Here is a 23,734-nt window from a genome sequence, read left to right on the forward strand (position 1 = left end):
CCATGTTCATAATGAGGCCCTTCATCTTGATAAATCTACATCTGTTAGCTACATGATTGGCTACCTGAGTCCTACTTGCCAAGAAGGAATCTTTGATTACTACACTGGTGATGGTTGGAAAATGAACCTATGTGTGAGGAGGATTGAGAAAAGAAGGTAGATTGGGGATAAAGCACTTTTAATATGATGAAACATAAAGAAGTACAGATCAGCAGACAAAAGCAAAATACGTTTTTGTGCCCCTCCAGTGTCTTTTACAACAGACAAACTACAGACAATTCTATCAAAGACTGTAAGCCTAGAAATTATTCATTGCTGTTCTTTGAATGTTCACTGAGCACTGAAAGAATCGCTGACAGGATACCTAGGGTTTCCTTTGGAAACATGGTTAGAACCTGCTATGAACAAGAGGCTCCTGGCATCATTGAGGGGCTGTGGCAGTAAAGATTTTAATTTTGGAGAAGTTGGTAGCAAATAGTGAGAGACTTTGATTATTGTAGTGTGGAAACGAATGGAACGCGAGAACGCTTTGATGTCTAAGGCACGTACTGTTTTTTTAAAGTAAACGTGAGGGCTCAGAGTCGGCAATCCAAGCAGCAACTGAGCCTAACCATTATTAATATTGTGTATGAGGGCTCTTGGACGGCGATCTTGGCACTGAGAAAAGGAGAGTTCCAGTGTGCGTGGAGCAGGCCATGCTGAAGGTCGGAGGCGCATGCATTCAGACGCTGAGTGTTGTGTTTGAAGTGACGCCATCGCCGTGTATCATCCAACGTCATAAGAAAAAAATGGCAACAAGGACGAGAGCAGGAGCAGCATCAATTAAAACAGCCACGTTTAACAGCGAGTCTCCTCAGATAAGGTAACATGAGCTGCATCAAGGACTATAGCCACATTTAGCAGAGAATTTCAGACAAGGCAGTGCATGGCAGTTTGTCATGTGCTCGCCTGTATAAAGCACAAGTCTGTGGGCCTGACTTTAGTGGGGAAGGTTTCCTGAGAACTGCTGTTCTGCTTAAGGAGAGTATTCCTGTGCAGGAAGTTACTGTGGATGATAAGTTGTGGAAAGTGAGGTAGGGCTTCAGCTCTATTACACTTTGGCTGTGAACGTTAAAGTAGGAATGTAACTTGAGGCTACATCACTATAGTTCTACATCTTTTAACTAAGTGACTGGCCATCTGACTCCTACTTGCCAAGAAGGAATCTTTGATTACAACAGTATAGCCTATCATAAATAGATATTGGACACAATGGGCATGTTACCTGTCCCAAAGTTACAGTTCTGTTTGAAATAATGAACAAAGATGTTGTCACAAAATGTAAAATGTGAAAAACATTTACATTATGTCATGATTAGATGATTAGTAAATCAAAATAGATAGACAGCATTACATGCATGTTGGTATTTGTTAACTTTAATTCCATTTAGTCTAAAAAATGATAAAGGTATAACATGAAATGTTAGGAAAAAACTCAGACTGGAAACATGATGGGGGACCACGTTCAAAATTCATGTGCTCTTAGGTATTAGAAAAATAATACAGTGTCTGCCTGTCTGCTGCTCAAACTCTTCTTGCTGAGCATGCAAAGTCAGTCAGGGTGCTCCCAAGACCCTCTAGTACAGTGGTGTCATGAGAGGATAATAAGATTGGGCAGGAAGGACACACTCACAATATCCTGGTCCTTAATTCGGACCCAGCTACAAAGGTCCTCTCAGCCCTTACTTCATTCTTTCCCCAACTGCACTGCAGCACAAGAGGATGTCCTTTCAAATATGGGTCCACACTGCACTGTGCCTCAAGGGATTCTGGAACTCAATAAAGCTGAGGGTAGCTTTGGAGGATACGCTCACAAGTTAAAGCATTTAACAATGATAACAAAGGATGTTTGAAAGGCAAGCCCATAAACAGGTGATAGCAATGGGCGTGTGGTGGGCGTGGTTAAAAGCCCACAGATAGATAACAACAGGCCAGAGTGCTTGTGCTCTTGAACTAAAAAGACTACCCGATGCACCATTATTTAAAACTAATGAGAACATAGATGGAATACTATAACCGTCCACAACATTTCATGGCCTATCCAGCAATGAAAAACTATGAAAACCACAATAAGGATTCAAAAACATTTGCAAGGCCTTTTCCTTCAATATAAACTTATGTAAATATACTTCTGCAAAGGTCAAAAGTAGGAGCATTCTTTGATAGGAAGGAAAGACTCCCATATTTCAGGGCGATGTTGAGCAGGGTAGGAATAAGAAATGAGAGATGCAAATGCATATTTGTGGCACACACAGTCAGGCAAATTGGAAAAGTATGTATGAGGAACAGGGAGGAGTTTTTAGGCATTCCCCTATTATGCGTTAATTTTCTTGTGACTTCTGGGGGATTTTGGGCAACCCAAAAAGATGGAATTTTACGCAAAATGCAGATGTTTTACTTTTGACTAGCTTTTAGTCAATCACTTTGTTACATGCACTTCATGTATGGTTAATTTAATTGACCTGAACAATGACCCAGAAAAAGTTTAATAAGAGCGAATTCTGCAAAAATATAATCAATAAGAATACGCTATTTAGAAATCGATTATTGTCAGATAAAAATGGGTCGATGGCGAAAACTAAATTAGCAATTGAATACAATGACATAAAAGGAGAAAACTTTTCTCTAACCTTCTCCAAGGGTGACTAAGGGACCTACCAGTTTAATAAAAATATACAGTATGCCCTGGTTTCAGGAAATTGTTCTCCTACATTGCACCTTTGCCAGTTAAGCTGTAAGGCCTCACAATAATTATCCATAATGTTTTTCGTTAACTAATGGCTTCCATGAACATAGAAGTGGAATATACTGGCCATACCCGCACTACAGCTAGTTTGGTAGTATTCACATTTACTGCCAAACAAGCATTGGCAAAGCCAATAGGTCTTATCTATGCAAGAACTATTGGCTTTGCCAATGTGTTTTAGTCATGCACACCAACGAGGCTGCTGTTCAGCATGGCTAAAAAATTGTGGCACAGAGGAGAGTGGCATGGAGTGGAGTGGCACAGATTGGAGTTGATTGTCTTGGAGTGTAGTAGAGTGTCATGGAGGGGTGTAGAGTGGAGTAGAGGACTGTGGAGAGGCAAAGAGTGGGGAGTGTTGAGTCGCGGCCGCAGTAATGTAACTGTGGTGCAGACTCTCCAAAATGTTGCAGTGTAACTGAGGGGAGTGCTGTTTCCCCCCATCATCTCGAGGTGCCTTTGGACTTATCCGAGTGACGTTGTAAAACAAATAAAAAGGGGGAAGCTGCGCGCCGGAGAAAAGGAACGAATGTAGCATCAGCGGCCAATCTTATTGAAATTGCCGTTTGTTTTCAGATTGTTTTATATGAAGTGTAGTCATTCTGTGTGGCCCGTTTTTAATGCATTCCACAGGTCATGCTAGCAACATAACAGTGAAGAGTGCTGTGGAGTGTTGTAGGGTGGGGTTTCATGAAGTGGAGTGCCATAGAATGGAGTGGAGTGTGGTTGAGTGTACAGGAGTGAAGTACAGTAGAGTAGAGTGTAGTGGTGTCGAGTAGAGTGACGTGGTGTACAGTAGACTGGTGTAGAGTGGCATAAAGTAGAGTGCCACAGAGGAGAGTTGGCAGAGTGCTGGGGCATAGAGTGGAATAGAATAGAGTAGAGTGCCTCAAAGTGGAGGGCCATGGAGTGCCGTAGAGTGAAGTGGTGTAGAGTGTAGAGTGGAGTAGCATGTCTTTCAGTAGAAAGGAGTGGAGTGGAGTGGCATAGAGAAGAGTAAAGTGGAATGGATTGGCATAGAGGGAGTTGCCTGAGTGGAGTAGAAAGGAGTACAGTGCCATAGAGTAGTGTGCTGTACAATGGAGGGTCATATAGTGGAGGATCATAGTGTCATGGTGTTTAGTAGAGTGGCATAGAGTGGATTAGAGAAGGGAGGCATGGAGTGGAATAGAGTAGAGTGGAGTAGAGTGGCGTAGAGTGGCACAGATTAGAGTAGAGTGACAGAGTATAGAAGAGTAGGGTGGCATTGAGTGGAGTAGACAGTCACTGAGGCCTAGATTTATGGTGGCCTAGTTCCATTTCAACGCCACATTAGTGTAATTTTTTTTATGCTAATGTGGCGTTGGAAGGGCAAAAATGCTGAGCCATATTTACAAAGTGGCGCATTGCTTGCATTGCACCACTTTGTAACCCCTTGCTTCACCTTATGCCTGTGCCAGGCATAATGTATGCAAGAGTGCGTTATGGAGGCTAGTAGAGCAGAGTGTGGCAGAGAGGAGGGTTGTAGAGTAGAGTGGAGTAAAGTCTTTTAGAGTGGGGGGCATATATGTCATAGAGTGGACTAGAGTGTTGTAGAGTGTCATATCGAGGAGGGTCATAGAGCGGAGGGTCATAGAGCAGAGGGGTGTAGAGTTGAGGGTTGTAGAGCAGGGGGTCGTATGGCAGAGAGTCGTAGAGGGGAGGAGCATAGAGTGGAGTAAAGTGCCCTGGAGTGTAGTAGCTAAGAGTGCCGTGGAGTAAAGCATCATTGAGTGGAGTAGAGTGGAGTGGCATAGAGTAAAGTGACATAGAGTGGAGTGGCGTAGACTAATACAGAGTGTCGGACAGTGGAGTGGCATAGAGTTGAGAAGTGTAGAGTGGAGTGTCATACAGTGGAGTTTCATAGAGTGGAATAGAGTCCTAGAGTGAAAAAGAGTGGCCTCGAGTTGAGTGGCATAGAGAGGCATAGAATGGTGTACAATCTCCTACAGTAAAGAGACATAGAGTGGCTTATAGTGGAGTAAAGTGTTGTATAGTGGAGTAGAGGAGAGTGGTGTAGAGTGGTGTGGAGTGGTAAGCACAGAGTGGAGTAAAGTGTCATAGAGTGGAGTACAGTAGATTGACAGAGTGGAGAAGAGTAGAGAGGCATAGAGTGGTATAGAGTGATGTAGAGTAGAGTGGCATAGAGTGAAGTGTCATAGGAAGTGGTGGAACAAAGAGTGGCTTATAGGGGAGGGCCAGAGAATGGAGGATCGCAGAGTGGATGTTTGTAGAGGGGAGGGTCATAGAGTGGAGCAGAGTAAAGTGCCATCTGGTGGCCGTCTAGTGGGCTTCGACCCAAAAATGGAATGCAGAAGCTTTGATACCTCAGCAGAAATTTATCAGATTCACTAGGGGATACTATATTTCCCCTCCTCCCCAAGGTTCAGAGTTTTGCTTACAACATGGTTGTTTCAAACAGTATATTCTTTTGTGATTAGAAGTGAGTTGTTGAAAAACTGAATGAATCAAACACCATATACATTATTGTAGAACGAATAATCACCATCAAAAACAAAGTGCTCTGAGAGTGCTGCAAATCGATACGTCAGCGCTACATAAAGCACGATAAAACATAAATCAACCTGTGTCTAAAAACAATAATTTTATTGTAGCCGGTCGTCTGACACATGCCAATGTTGTCCAAAATAAAGCAGGTTTTTCGGGAGAATAATAACTCATCTTTGTTATCTAACTCAAGCACGCGACAAATACAGATAGATAATGAAATGAGTCGTCCAAAGATAGAACGTGGGAACCGTGTAGACAGTGGGCATGAAAAAAACGCTGTTTTCTTTTATTGATGTCTCTAAGAAGGGGAACGGATATGCGAGGGGCGGGAGACTTCATGAAATTCCTGCCTGCACTTCATAAATCATGTCCTGTTTTTGAGCACAAGAAGATTATGCAGTTTCAGGAGTTACTTAGCAGTCACATTTCTCAGCGTTTTCTGTCCTTAAGTGAAATTAAAGAAGAACTGGAGGCAGGCATTGCAACCGAAGCCAGGATGAATTACACCACATCTTTTGCCTCTGGTGCTTTCTGCAGTTCCCTTTGTTGTCATGTCTGATTGTTTCATTGTATGTGGCAGGTTAGACAGCGACGCACTCCTGTTATTGCCTTTCTCAGCGGTGGATTTTAGGCTCAGTCCCCCCTGGGGCAGCCACTCCCAACTGCAGCTGGTGACGGGAATAGCTGCCGTGTTCGTTGCTTGACGAGCATCAGACAGCGACTCTCCAAAACTGGTGGAACTGCGGACTGTGCTGCGAATCTGCAAGCCATTTAAAAGAGAGTTGACGCTGAAACGCTATTTTGTCAAGTTCAAATTATATTTTCTAGAAAGTGGGCTAATAGTTAGGGCGGGTGGTAGTCCACCACAAGTAATAATGTCACTATTCCTGATAGGTATAGTAAATGTTTCACGAATTTACACCTGAGCTCAACACTTTGCAGCTATAGCACAGAGCTGACAGGTTTAACTTAAAAGAATGTGTAAAGTGCCAAAACAATTAAACAGTCATAAACACAAAACAATTAAAAGCCCACTTCACCTTATTAAAATATGGAATTATTTAATGACCAAAAGCACACTAAAATCTAAAAAATCTAGTAAGGGGAGCTTGAGATATAATTATTTAAAGTTTTAAAAGGGTTAAAGTCCAACTGCAGTCACCAGGTTGTGCTTGACTGGTATTGTGGGGGGATTTGGCTGGGATAGAGAGGGGGCCAGATACAAAAACCAAGATCATTGCGGTGAGAAATTTTACCTTCTGACTTAGCCTCTGAAAAACCCTCAGCAGGGCAAGGCATTAGGCTACAGCCAGGAATGGCTCCACGAGGCAGTATACCGGAGGGCCTGATGAAGAGCTGACTTTTGGTGAGAAATTCAAAATGTGCGCTCGAGGAATACCCTTATCCAGGTGGATACTTTTGATTCTTTCACCCAGGAAAGATTTCTACCTTCGGACGTAATCATTTTTTTGAAGCTCAGATGCCTCCAGCAGGGCAAGGCTGCAAGCGGTGGCCGAACGGGGCTTCAATAAGCTGCGTACCCTCTCCGTACCACTGAAACAGATTTGCTGCTATTGAAAAGCTCCTAGAGGGATCAACCTGAATGATTGGCAACGCACCCTCATCAGATAGAAGTGGCAAGTTTGTCCTGGTCCTCCTGAGGTTTTAGGAGCCAAAAACTTTCCAAGTGCCTGATTTCTCGGGATATTAAAAGGAGTACACTTTAGCACAGCAAAGCATCCCAGGACCTCAGGACCTAGGGTTCAAAATTCACTTCAGCAGAAGCCACCAGCAGGATCCATGGCAGGTTCAGTTGAAACTAGTCAGAGGAATACACCAGGAAAAGGGCTTCTAGCAGTTTGTGTGTAACTCTACCTTAATAGGTGGTCATCCAACTGACCCTTGAAGTCCAGATCTTTGCCCTGGGTACAAGTCATTGCAAGTTCAGGTCACAGGTCTCCTCGCAGGTCGCAACAGCAGGTCCAGTTCTCCTTCTGTGTTTCACAAGTCCAGTGGTGTTCTGAAGAGGGTGCCCAAGGGTGCATTTATGCCTGCCATTACTCTGTGGTTGGGAGTGACTCCAGGTCCCTCTCTCGCCAATAACTCTACCCACGTTTGCAGTGGTGCCTGTGTGCCCTACTGCAAACAATCCCATAGTGCCCCTCTCTACCGAAAGCCAAGATGGTAGAACCTTTCTTCGCCTATACAGAACCCTTGTGTGTACCCTCATGGAGTGTCCAGGGAAATCAGCAAACCCTCCTCTGTGGTCACTCAAAATCAGTTGTGGGGACAGTGCCTCTCCCACTGGGCCTGGTGCCTGACTGGCTAAGGGAATGTAGGAAGGGGAAGGCCCAGGCCTTAGATGCATCTGACTGTGATAGGGAAGACCCCTTTGAAGTTAATTAAGTTCCTGGGACAGCCCAGGTGGTTAGCCATCCAGGAGAAACAGAACACCTCCACACCTAGGGCCTTTGTTTCAGCTCTGTGTGAAAGTTCACATCTCACTAAGGGGCTATTCTCCTCCGGGGTGCAGTTGAAAGTGCATGGAAATGGGCTTCTAGCAACTTTAGGCAGTTAGCAAGTAGCTTTTAAAAGTATCTGTTCTAGAACATGTATCACAAATCTGACTTCACCAATGAATTTGGTTTGTAATATAGATTTTGAAAAGTCCAAGAATGACTCCTGAAGCTGTTTCCTAGCCAACAATATCAATATTAAATGTAATAGTGTAGCCCATGGAACAGCTAGCCCTCCTACAGTGAAAATAGCCATTTGGACCTTTCTTTTCATTGTAAGGACATGTTTAACATTACATGTGTGCATGTCCCACTCTTACATACCATGCACCATGCCTTATTGGGCAGTAAAGTCTATCTAGGGGTGACCTAATAATATTTAAAAGGATTTTTAAGTCTGTCAAAAAGGGTTTACTCTGACAGGTCAAATTTCCAATTAAAAAATGCCCAATTGTGCTACACGTGGCATGACTGCAGTCATGCGTGCCCTGATGCTGCAGTGGGTGGCACAATGTAGGCTTCAGCTCACTGATGACATTTAACTTACAGGCCTTGAGTACAGTGTAGGTCCCATATACTGAAGACTTAGAAATAAATTAAAGATGCCAATGAGGGGTATGCCAATTTCATTATGTTGAAAGTGGGAACAAAGGCACATTACTTTTGGTTTGCACAGAGACCTACAGACAGAAAAACAGCCAAGGCAAAAATTCTGTGGTACACCATGCAAAAGATGGTCATTTCCAATGAAGTGTAAATGGGGTTGCACTGAGGTTTCTTATGAGCCAATGCAAAGTTCACAAATTCGGATTTGGCAGTTTAAAACATGCAACATGCAAGGCAAGATGTCTCACTCTAAGCAATGTTATCACTTTTGAAGAGTGCAAGTTTAGAAGTTATCATTCAACACAAAGGACCCTCTGAGGCAAGGGGAGGGGAATCCTTGAAGGTATACTGCCCTGCTTATTCACAGGTGTTACCTGGTGCAGGAATGTACTCGGTAAAGTCTAATGACTTTGTGCACACATTTTCCTCATTGTGGACAGGATTTGGATCAGTGAAAATATGCAGAATTGAATCGGTAATTCTGTGATCACCAATTCGAAGGCTTGAAACTCATAATGGAAGGCAACTAGTGTGGAGATACTGAGCAGAGCTAGAAATTCCTGCCCTGGTACCTCCACCTCCAATTAATGGCCAACTCGTAATTGAGTTCATAGCGCTGAATAACTTTTGACCAGTTTCCTCCTGGAGGTATGGCCTGAAAGATTCAAACAGTAAGCTGAAGGACCATCTCTTCTAAGTCAGTAGTCTAGACCTTATTGGGGGTTTGTGTCCACAGGATACTACAGGGTTAGAGGCACCTAAACAAATTTCTCACTATGACCATGACCATAAAGATGGCCCACATCCCTATGTGAAGACACATGATATTTTTGCCATCTGTTACTTAGCTGCTCAAGGCCAGTGCTGAGAGTTACAAGTCCCTTGGGTTGATCCCGCCGCCCTTGCTGTTTTGCCTGGGCAGAGAGAAACCAACAATCATTGCAATCGTCTGATGGAATCATACTTTAAATACGTTTCTCATACAGTTAAAAAAAAACTATGAGAACTTTGTGAATACTTTGTGAAAATATATAAGACATGGAATAAAAACAAGTTCATTGTGACACTGGAAGATCTCATAAAGTGGCAGTGTGCAATCAAGAAAGTTGGCCTTCCCAGCAACACTAATCACCCGGTGACATTGAAAGGATTCAACAGACCCTACAAAATGGAGCTGTCAATTGCTTGTTATGTTTCCATAGCTCTCTCTCTGCCATTTTAACAGACTTGTAGGTTCCTGTTTCTAAACACTGGCATTTGCGTTTTTCTGTGATTTTGTTACAAGACAGAATAAAGTAAAAGTAAACTAAACTGTGTTCACACAGTGTTTTATGTCTGTACAACAAACATATGACACAAAGTACCATTGTTTGTGTATAGCAATTACACCAGGTACAGGTATGGGGCACAATGACCTCTCACTAAAGAGACGGCTAAGGTGTTTATTTTCACTCTTCTGTTACTGATCCAAATTAAAACAAAGGGAAAGATTTAAAATATACAATTGCAAACTTGTTTGAAATGTATTAGCACACCGGTGGACCATTAGAATGATGGCAGGCATAATTCTGCTATGTTCACGAATTATAGTTTCATTGTCACACTGAATAGGAAGCATTGAATATATTTGCTGCGGCAAAAGAAGGCTAATGGTTACACAAGTGATTTCGTGGATCATATGTGAAAGAAAGCGATGACCATCGTCCAAGATGGATGCCTAATTAATGGCAGTCCAATCCATCACCTCCAGTGTCTGATTATATGCAACAAAATCCTACCTCTGTGATTGGCATCCCAGCTCTCACTGCTGGGACCAGTATACTATGCTCTCGTCTACCACCCAATATGTGGAAACGCCCTTTTGATCTCCTGAGCACTAAGAGGGACATGTGGCTGCGGCTGAAGCCTAGGCCTATGGAGTGGCCTACAGGGCTTGAGACATTTTGGAGCCTGGAGTCCTGAGAGCATGATGGTGGTTTGCCTCAAATGCTGGAGATGTATGGCCTGCGTGATGTCGGGAGGCAAAAAATGCAAAATGGTAGGTGTACTTATTCCTCCTTGTATGACACATACTTGTGCACAGGCTTTTGGCTCACGTCTGCAGAGGTTTTGCCATGGGTCACTGGAATTCAGTACTTACCACATGTACTTTCCGATCACTCCCCTAGCTTACTTAAAAGCTAACAAACTCATGCAACAGCTGCACAATCGGTGCTTTCCCCTGAGGCCGTTGGGGATGCAGTATTTAAAGCAGAAATACAATCAGCTACTATAGAGTTCTTCGAAATACATGTGTGATGTGTAACAAACTGTGCAAAAGTCTGGGATGTGTTAAAGTGTAAATAACGGGGGTCAGGATGTCTAAGGTGACTCGGGTCCTCGATCATTTCACACACAAATGGAAAAGCTTGGGAAAACCCTATGAAATTAGAGTTGAAATAGTAAGCAGAACACAATCCTAGCACGCTCAAAGTTATTAATGAAGCCCACCTATGATTCAAGAAGAAGGTGGATAAAGAAATCAAATATTTGGGTTGAAATGCACAAGCACATGGATCTGGTGAGTGAGAGAGATCGAACAGTATGTTCTCATAGCTGCTAGGGGAAGCCTATTAATAAAACATCATGGGCCAGAAGTATCAATCTTTACAATAGCGATTACCTAATTGTGATTTTTAGTGAATCGCAATTAAGTAATCGCTATTGGAATGTATGAAACTCCAGGGGGCACATGTACGTACCATTTTTCCTGTCGCAAACGGCCCGATTTGCAGAATCGGAACGTTTTTGACAGGAAAAAAACATTTTGGTATGTACTGAGCCTATTTTGCGATTCAGTAATCTATTTACAAAATAGGTTTGCGAGTCGCAACTAGGAAGGGGCGTTCCCTTTCTAATTGCGAGTCGCAGTGCGATGTAGGATTGTTTTGTGACCGTGAATGCAGTCACAAAACAATCGCAGTTAGCACCAGTTTCAAACTGGTGCTAACCCATTCGCAAACGGTAAGGGGTCCCCATGGGAACCCTTCCCTTTTGTGAATGGCAGCAAAAATATTTTTTCGGAGCAGGCAGTGGTTCCACGGACCGTTGCCTGCTCTGAAAAAATTAAAAGAAAACATTTCATTTTTGATTTTGAAATGCATCTTGTTTTCCTTTGAGGAAAACGGGCTGAATAAAAAAAAAAAAATGCTTTATTTAACAGCAGTCACAGACATGGTGGTCTGCTGTCTCCAGCAGGCCACCATCCCTGTGAGGGTGGCCATTCCCAATGGGGTTGCAAATTGGGACCTACCCCATGAATATTCATGAGGTAGGTAATTTGCGACCCCACTGGAAATTGCAAACAATGTAAAGTACACTGTTGTACATCCGGTTTTGCGACTCGCAAATTGCGAGTCGCTAAGACTCGCAGTTTTCGTGTCGCAAAACTGGATCTTTGTGTCTGTGGCCCTAGGAGTTTCATACTGCGATGCACAAGAGCTTGCAAATGGACCACTGCCTGCTCTTAAAAAATGTTTTTGCATGCATTCACAAAGGGGAAGGGGCACCTTGGGGACCCCTTCCCCTTTGAAAATGGGTTACTACCTACTTGAAGTAGGTGGTAACTGCGATTGTTTTGCGACCGCATTCACGGTCACAAAACAATCATACATACCTCTGCGATTCGGTGTTAGGAAGGGACGCCCTTGACACGCCCCTTCCTGATACCGAATCGGTATGTAGTCGGAAATCCAATTTGCAATTCGGTAACAAGTTACTGAATCGCAAATTGCAATTGTTACATACCAAAACACATTTTTGCAGTCGCAAAAATGTTTGATACATCTGGCCCCATATCTCCTTGAGGCTGGCCTCAAGGCAGATTGCTGGGGGCAGATTGCTTTCTTTCAGGAGTTCATGAATTGTATGAAATGCAATATACCTCGGTGGCAACCATAAACACCTCCCAGATAGAAGAGTATATGACTGCTATTTATGGGCTACTACAAGTAAAATACCAACCTCTGACGTGCTAATGGCTGAGTTTTATACAGAAATGGGAGCATTGCTAGCTCCGTGCCTGGTTGACTTGCATCAGGATGCTTGTATGACCGGTAACTCCACCCAAGCACTACAGAAGTTGTAATTATCACAACATTAAAGCCTTGAAAAGATGGGAGGGACTGTAAGGCCTATAGGCTCCTATACATTCTGAATCTTAGACAGTAAAATTATAGTTTGGGTTGTTGATAATAGACTAAAGGCCTGATTTAGATCTTGGTGGTAACAGTCAGACCATTGGTTTTCCGACTGAAAACCCGCCTGCTGCCTTGGTGTTCTACCTACCAGATTGAGATGTTGCTGGTCCCATAGGCTAAAGCCCGTCTGAGTCTCTTCAATTCTGCCAAGAAATCCCATCAGCTGCCGACAGTGCCATAGGAAATAGTGGCTGATGCAGGACTCCAGCTACACTTACCACGGAGCAGATGTGGATCTGCCTTTCTGCCAAGGAAAATGTGGAATTTCGACTTCTAAGTCTCAGTTGGCGGATATAGGGAGGCAGGGTGAAAACCCACCTTTTTTCTGATTCCATTCTTGTTTTCAACTGGACACGACTGGACAACACCCCATATCACTAGTGCCATGGGTCTGCCATGGGGCCACGGAGAAAACACAACCCCCTCATCCCTGGATATGAAGGTAGGAAACCCACATTGGTTGTGTGCGTTGCGGGGTTCACTGCACATGAGCACAGGACCATTGAAGACATATACATGTCACAGTAATGTTCTATAGTTCCTGTGACATGCATATGTTGGGAACACAAATGGGTCAGACACGAGTGGGGACACACTGGTACACAACACATATTGTATACATATACAAATGTCATTATGGTGCCAGTATTCATTGGCAAATTAATGCTGCCACCACAATGACGGTACATTTACACCTGTCAACTGTGTCCATGTGTGCACTTTGCCAGGGGACCTGTACCTGTAATGTTGTGCTGCAAGGTGTGTGTGTGAGTCAGTAAGTTTATGTGCATGCAATGCGATTAGCTGGGTGGGGTGGATAGAGCTGGAGTGGGTGATGTGGTTGTGTCAAGATGTGTGCCACCGGCATATGGCATTGGTGTTGTTGAGTATGTTGTGTGTTGTCTTGCTGCATGCAACATTCAGGTGAGTGGTGTTGTGTGGCAGTCATTGTTGCGATGTGTGAGGTATGCTTGTGTGTGAGTGTGTTTGTATAGATGAGTGTGTAATTGTGTTGGTTGTTGTGGTTGTGTCTTTGGGGGTCAGTGTCAATTTTGTGTTGTGTCATGGATGTCTGTCAATGTGCATTTGCAGAATGTCTGTGTTGTGGTGGAACGGCAATGGATATGGGTGTGTATGTGGTGTGTTGTGTCATGTCTGATGTAGGGGACACATGAGTGAAAGGTGGACTGGCTATGACTTACCTCTATTTCACAGCCACCTGCCATTGTATGATGTCCATTGAGTCCCGTGATGTCCTCCCTTTGTCAGCAAACTGACGCCAGTACACCAACTGCAGGTCTATAACATCTAATTATGGCAGGCAGAAGAGCGTTGACTTGACAGACTTGTTGGGTCTTCCGCCAACGTGGCTTTGCTGTGCGACCGCCAAGATCTAAATCAGGCCCTAAATCTGCTAATTGAGAAATTGGTCCTACGTGAACAATGTGGCTTAGTCCCAGGAAAAGCAACCTGTAGAAATATTAGAAAGTTATTTGCCCTAAAGCATAAAATATATCCAGATATTTGTGCTTATCAAACTGCTTTATTCAGGTCCTATGGCCCAAGTGTGCACCAATGGATACATGCCCAGAGCATCTGTAATCAAGAAAGGCACAAGGAAAGGGTACCCACTTTCATGACTCCTCTTCGCTTTTGTCATGTAACCAATGGCCTCCTGTCTTAGAGATCCATTTACAAAGAGATGCTACATGGGTGGTATACATTTGCTACATGTGGATGACATCATAGTTATTGTGAAGAATCATGAGGCCAATTTAGAAGCAGTTACTCAAGAAATGATATGATATGGTGGGCTTTCCAGTGTATAAATTGGCTGGGGAGGGGCAAAGACTGTTCCCCCTCATGGACAGCATGTGCAAGCAGTCTTTTGATTTTTCGCTCCAATGGTGCAATGGCTCTGTCACGTATCTAGATATTTTCATAGACAGGGACATACAATTAGTAATCCAGGGCAGTTATGAAACCAAGCTGGACAAATTAACAGGGTGGATAGAGAGATGGATAAAACTGCCTCTGTCTTATTTGGGCGGAGTAGCTCTAAAAAATGCTAGTGTTGCCCCGATTTTTACATCTTTTCACTAATATCCCAATATCTCATGGCAAGCTCTTTATAGCTAAACTGCAAGCATTACTGATCAGGCTGGATTGTGGTGGGAAGAAACCTATATTGAAATGTGAGGTGCTCACATAGTCGTGCGAAAGGCATAGCTTTGCGGTCCCTGTTCTTGAAAGATGCTATCATGGAGTGCAGTCCCACTTTGCTTTGTACTGGCCAAATTCAATGAGCTACTCACCATGTCTTCCACCTGAAAGCAACTGAATTGACAATGGAGATCTAAACAAAGTTTTGCTATCAAGCTGCCAAAATCTATTCAGCCTATGCAAACAGTCTGCTGTACCTACTTGTCGATATAGATGATCCGCCATCCAGGTACAGATCTAATTCATGGCCTTCCAGCTAGCTAATAATCAAGCACTTCCTCTGACACTCAACAAAGGGATGATAAACAGCATGGAGAAGATGGGTTTGCAGCAGATAGGACAATTGTTTCCCAATGGGCATGTATGTCCTAGGAACAGTTTCAAAGCAGCTGTAGTACAACATCATTAGACATGTTTGCCCTCGTTATAGTTCGCCAAGCGATAATACACAACCATCACAAAATCCCATCAACAGCCACAAACATACCACAAATACACACTAATCATTCAAAACAAACATATTCAATCTACACTTCACTCACACACCAAACACTACATAACTTGACAAAATACATTTACATACCCTTCTACCTCTATGTCCTCACACTAACACCTTCAGTCCCACAAACACCACAACTCTGCCTTAAACTACTATCAAACACACACATCACCAATGCGCCACTAAGCTACATTGCACATATCCCCTCAAACACCCTCTCTTTTCATACAAAAACAGCTTTACCCTCTGCTTACTCCTAATAGAGCCTATTCCACCTCCATCATCGTTTTACTCAACCTTTTGCCCAAAACACACAACCAAACACTACCTACACCCCACTCCACAACAAAGATTATCCCTTCCTCCTACCAAGTCTACCAGCTCTCATAATATCTGTTGATGCCCTCTGACACACCACACACACTCTTCTACAATACAGATCCCCACCTGCTTTCCCCTCCAACATCCACTCCCAATCAGTACTTTTCATTCAAATCCTACACATGAACTCATTACACTAACATCACATATAACTGCTCCATAAAAACAAAATAAAACACACACAAGCTCATCAAACTCTCACTCACACACAATTAACTACCACATTCCACCACAAAATACAAAAACACACACAGTCTGGCCATCATGCCAACACAAATAATACACATACTAAACCAACTTTACCCCACAATCTTCAGTAAATAGAATCACCAACCCTAAACTCCTTTAACACAGAACAACACTAACTTACCCGCCTTTCACCATCGCACAACTTAGAGACTTAAAACATTACACACATGCTACACCAACACCTAATGCATACACCTTACGCCCTCAACATAGCAAAAGGCATTAACAGCATACCACTCTCCATAACTTTGCATCTCCTGTCACCTGTATAACACAATTACATCATAAAAACAAATTCACAGACCACCACCTCACTTTCAACAAGTGTCACCACCACCTGCATACACAGACCCAACAAAATGCCGTTTAAGCATGTTGGACAGGGATAATGATGTAGACAAACTACACTATTGCTGTACTGATACAGTAAACACCCTGACTAATAGTACACCTTCTACAAGTTGAAAGGACACTACTCACGCTTTTAGAAAATGAATTCACACCACCTCCAAAACACAGTCATTAAGCAGCCTACTAATAAATGCTCAATTCCATTCTACAAACAAGTACCACATCTTAGACCTACTCACAGACACAAAACCTGACACAGTTGAGGGATGGCAAGACTTCAGTAGTTCATAAAGCTGTTCCTCCAGGCTATCAAACTGTCACTCAAGATTACATAGGCAAATGAGGAGACAGACTAGCTGCTCTATTTAAGATAGCAATAAATCTCACTAAAGCTGAGGATGTTTCCATACAAGGTTGTGAGACCCTCATTGCCAGATGCAAATCTAAACCAACTTTCTCCTATAACTTCTTCCTTCTTTACAGACCACCACCTAGCAATGTAACATTCTGAGTCATGTTTTAGACATCTTAACTTATATTGAAATGTACACATCATTGTAGACCTAATGATGTGTTTTGACAAACCTAATATTCACCATTCCATAACTATAATCAGTGGCCTCAACACACCTAATCTACTTCAGATCATCCTCAAACCTAAAAACATCACTGAACACATCCTAGATGTCATTTCTGCAAATCCAGAACTAGTTATCTTCCAAATTATTACTCCAGTCACGTGGTCAAACAGCCCCTGGTAGCTTTCCAACACAAGACACCACAGCTCACAACACTCAAGCCCACCTTACCTGCAACTATATATAAGCCTTAGAAAAACTGAATTCTGGTGACCTACAAACACAACTAACAACCAACAGAGACCTGGACAGAATACATTTAGTTACAAACTCTATGATATCCTCATACCACTAAAAACAATAAAACATGAGAAAAGAAAACAAACCCCTTGGATGAACGCAGAACTAAAAATGATAAAACAACAAATTGCAACGCTTCAATACATCTGGATCAAACCCAACACACATATAACAGAATATACAAGGCTACTATCAAAAAAGCTAAAAAACTTCTATTCAAACAGAGTTCACAAAGCAAAATGTGCAAATAAAGAACTTTATAAAGTTCTCACTGAATTTTTTAAACCTCAATGCACTGAAAGAACTCATCGCATTTCTCAAGACTTTTCTGGCACACTGGAAAATCATTACACAACCAAAGCAGACTTGGTGGATTCCTATTTAAATCAAAAGAAAACAAACCACCACCACCAACCCATTTTAAATAATCTCCTCCAATGGTAGGTTACACAGGCTTTTGATTCCTTCAAACTCCTATCATAAACTGAATTTATAGATTTTGGCAAAACAAGTAGACCAGCTGCCTGTCCCGCTGATCCTTGCTTACCACAAATCTTCAAAAATATCCTTTTAACAACCTCTGCCACCCAGATCAGAACATTTATTAAGTCCTTCAAAGGAGTTTTTCCAGAAGATCTAAAAAATGGCATACATACTCCCATTATTAAAGAAACCAAACCTGGACCCTCAAGACCTCAACAACTACAGACCAATTGCAAATGGACCATTTAATGAAGATAACCCTATAATTTCTGACTTCCAAACAGAGTTCTATCCACTAAGAGGCACCAAATCTGCCCTAATCGCCATCTGGGATGACCTTAAAAACACAGTGGATCACAATGGGGTTGCTGCACTACTTACCTTGAACCTTTCAGCTGCTTTCGACACAGTTGATCATGACACTCTAATCCAAAATCTCCACGAAATCTGCATAGCTGTTTTAGCTCTTGATTGGATTACATCCTACCTACAAAATAGAACAAATGTCTCCCATACTCCTCCTGTCTCAGTTAAACCCTACATCATAAACGTAGGATCCCCTCCATGTTCTTTCATTGAACGCATGCCTTTTAACCTCTACATGAAGTAATTACTGGCAATGATCAATGATTATCAGTTCACCTGCTATGACTATGCAGATGACACACAAATATGTCTTAAAGTGGAAACCCCTAAAGCCTTGGAAACTCCAAAATCTTAAATTTGCTAAGAGCCGATCATCAGTAGATGACATGGAACCACCTCAAATTGGACGTGTCCCAAACTAAAAAACTCATCTGTGGCGGCTGGACAAATTATGAGCCATTCTGTGCCTGTCCTGACAATTTGGGACCACTTCTTAAAGTATCCAAGGAGGTAAGAAACATTAGTGGACCCGAAGCTATCAATGAATGCTCAACTGATTAAGTTAGTAAGATCAAGCTTCATTACTATGAAAACTCTGCAATGCATCTTTACCCTCCTGTGACTTCCTCACAAGGTCTAAACCACTTTCTCTCTTGTTCTGTCTAAATTTAATAACACCAATGGCCTTTACCATGGATAAAATGTGTCAACTATGACCAGACTACAACAAATTCAGAACTCTGGTGACTGACTACTCCTAGTTGTAAAGTGACAAGCCAAATTCTCCGCTGCCTTAAGAACCCTAAATTGGTTATCAGTTTCCAGAAGATCCATCTTCAAGCTGCTTTGTATCACCCACAAAGCAATGCATTGCAAAGAAAGATTTTGAGGAAAATCACCAAATACATACAACAAAGTAAACCTCCGTTCCAGACTGGCGCCTGGCCTCCCAAATCCCAGTATACAAAGAAAAAAATGTGTGGCACATATTTGTCCATTCAAGCAGCCAATATTGATTTTATTATCCCAAAACAGAAAAGCAATGGACAACCACCTTACGTTCACAAGATTACTCAAGAGTTGTCTCTTCCCTAGATGTTCAATGTACTCAAAACACAAATGTGCAGCAACAGTAAGCACAAGACACCAGTAGCTCATGCATGTTTTGTTAGAAATTGGGTCTCTAGTTGGCAGAGGTATACCAAGTAGGGACAACAATCCTCCACCAGCCTGCCCCCATCCCCCTGATCTATCTGACTGCCGCCTGGGCAGCAGTTCAGGGCCCTCCTACAGCCCGCAGGCACCCGTCTGCGCCTCATTCCTGGTGCCTAGTGGTAGTCTTCTCCGATCTCCGTCGACCGTGTAAGTCATCATTGTGTGTTTTTATTTCTGAAATTCCTTGCATTCCGTTGTATGCCTTTTATGCTCCATAGTACCCTGTCTTTGCCTTTTCATATGTGTTTATAGATGCTATATTTTAATCTTTAGTTTTCACTCTTTAGCTTGCTGTGTTTTTCCCTGTTTTTTGCCTTCTCCTCTCAGCGCTCTGCTTTCCGCGCTTTCTGCCCCCTGCCCCCTGAACCCCCGTGCTCACCTCTTGTGTCGCTCTCTCTCTCATCCGTTTTTTTCTGCCCTCTGGCTCCGGCCGATTTCCTTCTCCCCTGCCGCTGCCTCCCCTGTGGCCCCACCCCCGCGCACACCCATTGGCCCCCTCCTTCCTCCCAGCTGCTCCACCCTCCCACCCCACCCTCTTAATGGGGCCGCTGTGACCTGGTTCTGGCCAGGAGTCCACTTGGCTCCACCAGCCTGCCCCCGTCCCCCTGATCCGTCTGACTGCCGCCTGGACAGCAGTTTGAGGCCCTCCTCCACCCGCAGGCACCCACACCACCGAGCTCCACTGGACAGACCACCACTGCGTCCACTTCTCCTTCACCAAACACCCACGCACCACCACCAACACACCACACCCTACCGCATGTGGGACAAGATCCCTGCAGAACGCCTGAACTCCCAACTGACGCATAACCCACCCCCCACACCTAGGACCCCAACACCGTGGCCCACAACCTGCGCAGACACACCAGCCCCCCTCAGAAAAAACGTCGCCGCCCGCAATATCAAGAACGCTCCATGGTTCGCCACTGAGCTCCAAGTGCAAATGCCGCCAAGCAGAGAATGCCTGGCAACAAGAACCCTCAACAACCAACTTCTCCACCCTCAAAAACTCGCTCCCACCACCAACTCATACGCACCACCAAAAGAGCACACTACAAGGAACGCATTGACAACAACTCCCAAAACAGCAAAGAACTCTTCACCATCATTAAAGAGCTGTCCAAACCCAAAGCCAGCAACATAGACCCCCCACAAACACAAGCCCTCTGGGACTCCCTCTCCAACCACTTCCACCACAAAATCCTGGACATACACAACAGCTTCATACCACACACACCCACCCACCACACACGCCTCTCACCCACCCAACCCAGACCCCCCTCAACCCCTCCCAAACCTACTTACCACCTGGGCCCCAACCACTGACAAAGAAACTGAAATAACCATGAATTCCATCCACTCCGGATCCCCCTCCGACCCTTGCCCCCATAGCATTTTCAACAAAGCCAGCCCAACCATCGCCCCCAAACTCCGCGACATAATCAACACCTCATTCGACACCGACACCTTCCTTGACCTCTGAAAGCACGCAAAAATCACTGCACTCCTAAAAAAGCCCAAAGCCGACCCGGAAGACCTCTCCAACTACCGCCCCATCTCTCTCCTCCCTTTCCCCGCCAAGGTCGCAGAGAAACTAGACAACACCCGCCTATCCCACTTCCTTGAGGAAAACAACACACTCGAACCCTCTCAACCCAGGTTCCGCTAGAACCACAGCACAGAAACCGCCCTCATTGCATGTACCGATGACATCAGAACCAGATGCGACAAGAGCGAAACAGTCGCACTCATTCTCCTAGACCTCTCCACGGCCTTTGACACTGTCTGCGACCACACACTCCGCACACGCCTCCACAACACAGGAATTCAACACAAAGCCCTAGACTGGCTCACCTCATTCCTCACCGATATAACCCAAAAAGTCCGCCTCCCACCCTTCCACTCCACTGCCACCAAAATCATCTGCGGAGTCCACAAGGGTCCTCCCTCAGCCCCACTCTCTTCAACATTTACATGACCCCTCTCGCCAACATCCTCCAACCGCACGGAATCACCATCCTCTCCTACGCAGACGACACCCAACTCATTATCTCCATCATCCGCAACCCCACCACCGCCAAAACCAACCTCCACGCTGCACTCCTCGACACCGCTACCGGGATGACAGCAAATCACCTCAAGCTCAACTCCAACAAAACAGAAATCATCATTTTCGGTCCCAACAAAACCATATGGGACGACTCCTGGTGGCCCACCACCCTAGGCCCCGCACCCACCCCCCCAAACCACGCATGCAACCTCTGCATCATCCTAGACACCTCCCTCTCCATGACCCAACAAATCAACGCAGTCACCTCCTCCTGTTTCCACACACTCCGCACGCTAAAAAAAACCTTCAAATGGATTCCCACAGAGACCAGGAAGACCGTCACCCACGCACTCATCAGCAGCAGCCTAGACTACGGTAACGCCCTCTACGCCGGCACCACACTCAAACTCAAACGCAAACTCCAGGGAATCCAGACCACAGCCGCACGCCTCATCCTGAACCTCCCCAGCCAAGAACACATCACACCACACCTCAAATCCCTTCACTGGCTCCCCAGAGACAAGAGGATCACCTTCAAGATCCTCATCCACGCACACAAATCCCTCCACAAGACCGGCCCAGCCTACCTTAATGAAAGAGTGAACTTCCACACTCCCACACGTCACCTCCGATCCGCCGACCTCGCACTGGCCACAATCCCCCACATCCAACGCACCACCACCGGAGGCAGGTCCTTCTCCTACCTCGCCCCCAAGACCTGGAACTCCCTCCCCACCAACCTTTGCAAAACCCAAAACCTCCTGCTTTTCAGAAACAAAACTCAAGACATGGCTTTTCGAAAAGTGAACCCTCCTCCCCCACAGCCCCCACCCCCCCCCCAGCACCTTGAGACCCTCACGGGTGAGTAGCACGCTCTATACATTTCTTTGATTGATTGATTGATTGATTGACAGCGGTATCAGTACTGGAGTCACTGAATTCAGTGAACTAGCTAGGAGCTAGTAGATGAAGTCTTTGTTGGCCCTGAGACTTCAGAACAGGAGACAAACTCAATCAAGACAGCAGGGCAACATATCTGAATATATATTATGTCCAAATAAATACATGTTATACCTGACAGCCTTAAGGTGGTCACCCACCAACTTTTTGCCTGCCTCCCTCCATTTTTCTGATCCTGTTTTTGGTTGGTGTTAGGGCTCTGCACACTTTAACACTGCTGACCTGTGCTAAAGTGCATGTGCTCTCTCCCCTAAACATGGTAACATTGGCTCCTACCCAATTGGCATAGTTGATTTACCTGCAAGACCCTAGTAAAGTGCACTGAAGGTGCCCAGAGCCTGTAAATTAAATGCTACTAGTGGGCCTGCAACACTGATTATGCCACCCACATAAGTAGCCCCTTCACCATGTCTCAGGGCTGCCATTGCAAGGCCTGTGTGTGCAGTTTCACTGCCACTTCAACTTGGCCTTTAAAAGTACTTTCCAAGCCTTAAACTCCCCTTTTTCTACATATAATTCCCCCCTGAGGTAGGCCGTAGGTAACCCCTAGGGCAGGGTGCTATGTAGTTAAATGGCAAGACATGTACCTGTGCAGTTTATATGTCCTGGTAGTGTAAAACTCCTAAAATCGTTTTTACACTGCTGTGAGGCCTGCTCTCTTCATAGGCTAACATTAGGACTATCATCATATACTGTTTGAGTGGTAGATTCTGATCTGAAAGGAGTAACAAGTTTATATTTAGTATGGCCAGAATGGTAATACAAAATCCTGCTGACTGGTGAAGTTGGATTTAATATTACTATTTTAAAAATACCACTTTTTTAAAGTGAGCATTTCTCTGCACTTAAATCCTTCTGTGCCTTACAATCCACGTCTGGCTAGGTTACTTGACAGTTCCCTTGTGCATTTTACTCAGACAACACGAAATACAGGATGCTCAGTCGCACCTGCACACATCTGCATACTGACTGGGTCTTCCTGGGCTCGGAGGGTGGAGGGCCTGACACTTACATTTGAAAGGACAGTGGCCTACCCTCCCACAATGGACTGCCAACCCCCTACTGGGACCCTGGCAGACAGGATGGAACTGAAAGGGGACCTGGTGCACATCTAAGCCACTCTTTGAAGTCTCCGCCACTTCAAAGTCACATTTGGGGATTTAAACAGGGCCTCTGACCCTACCAACTGAGACACTTCAGGACAAGATACCACTGGTGAAGGAACCAGGACCTGCAACCTGCCAAGAGGAACTGCCTGGCTGCCCACAGGACTCACCTGACGGCTTTTCTGAAAAGGACTGCTACCCTGCTGTTGCCCTGCTGCCTTGCTGCCCTCTGGCTCTGCTGAAAAGTGCTCTCCAAGGGCTTGGATAGAGCTCGCCTCCTGTTCCTTGATGTCTCAGCACCA

This window comes from Pleurodeles waltl, chromosome 5 (assembly GCF_031143425.1).
Source record: "Pleurodeles waltl isolate 20211129_DDA chromosome 5, aPleWal1.hap1.20221129, whole genome shotgun sequence".
Classification (NCBI taxonomy): Eukaryota; Metazoa; Chordata; class Amphibia; order Caudata; family Salamandridae; genus Pleurodeles; species Pleurodeles waltl.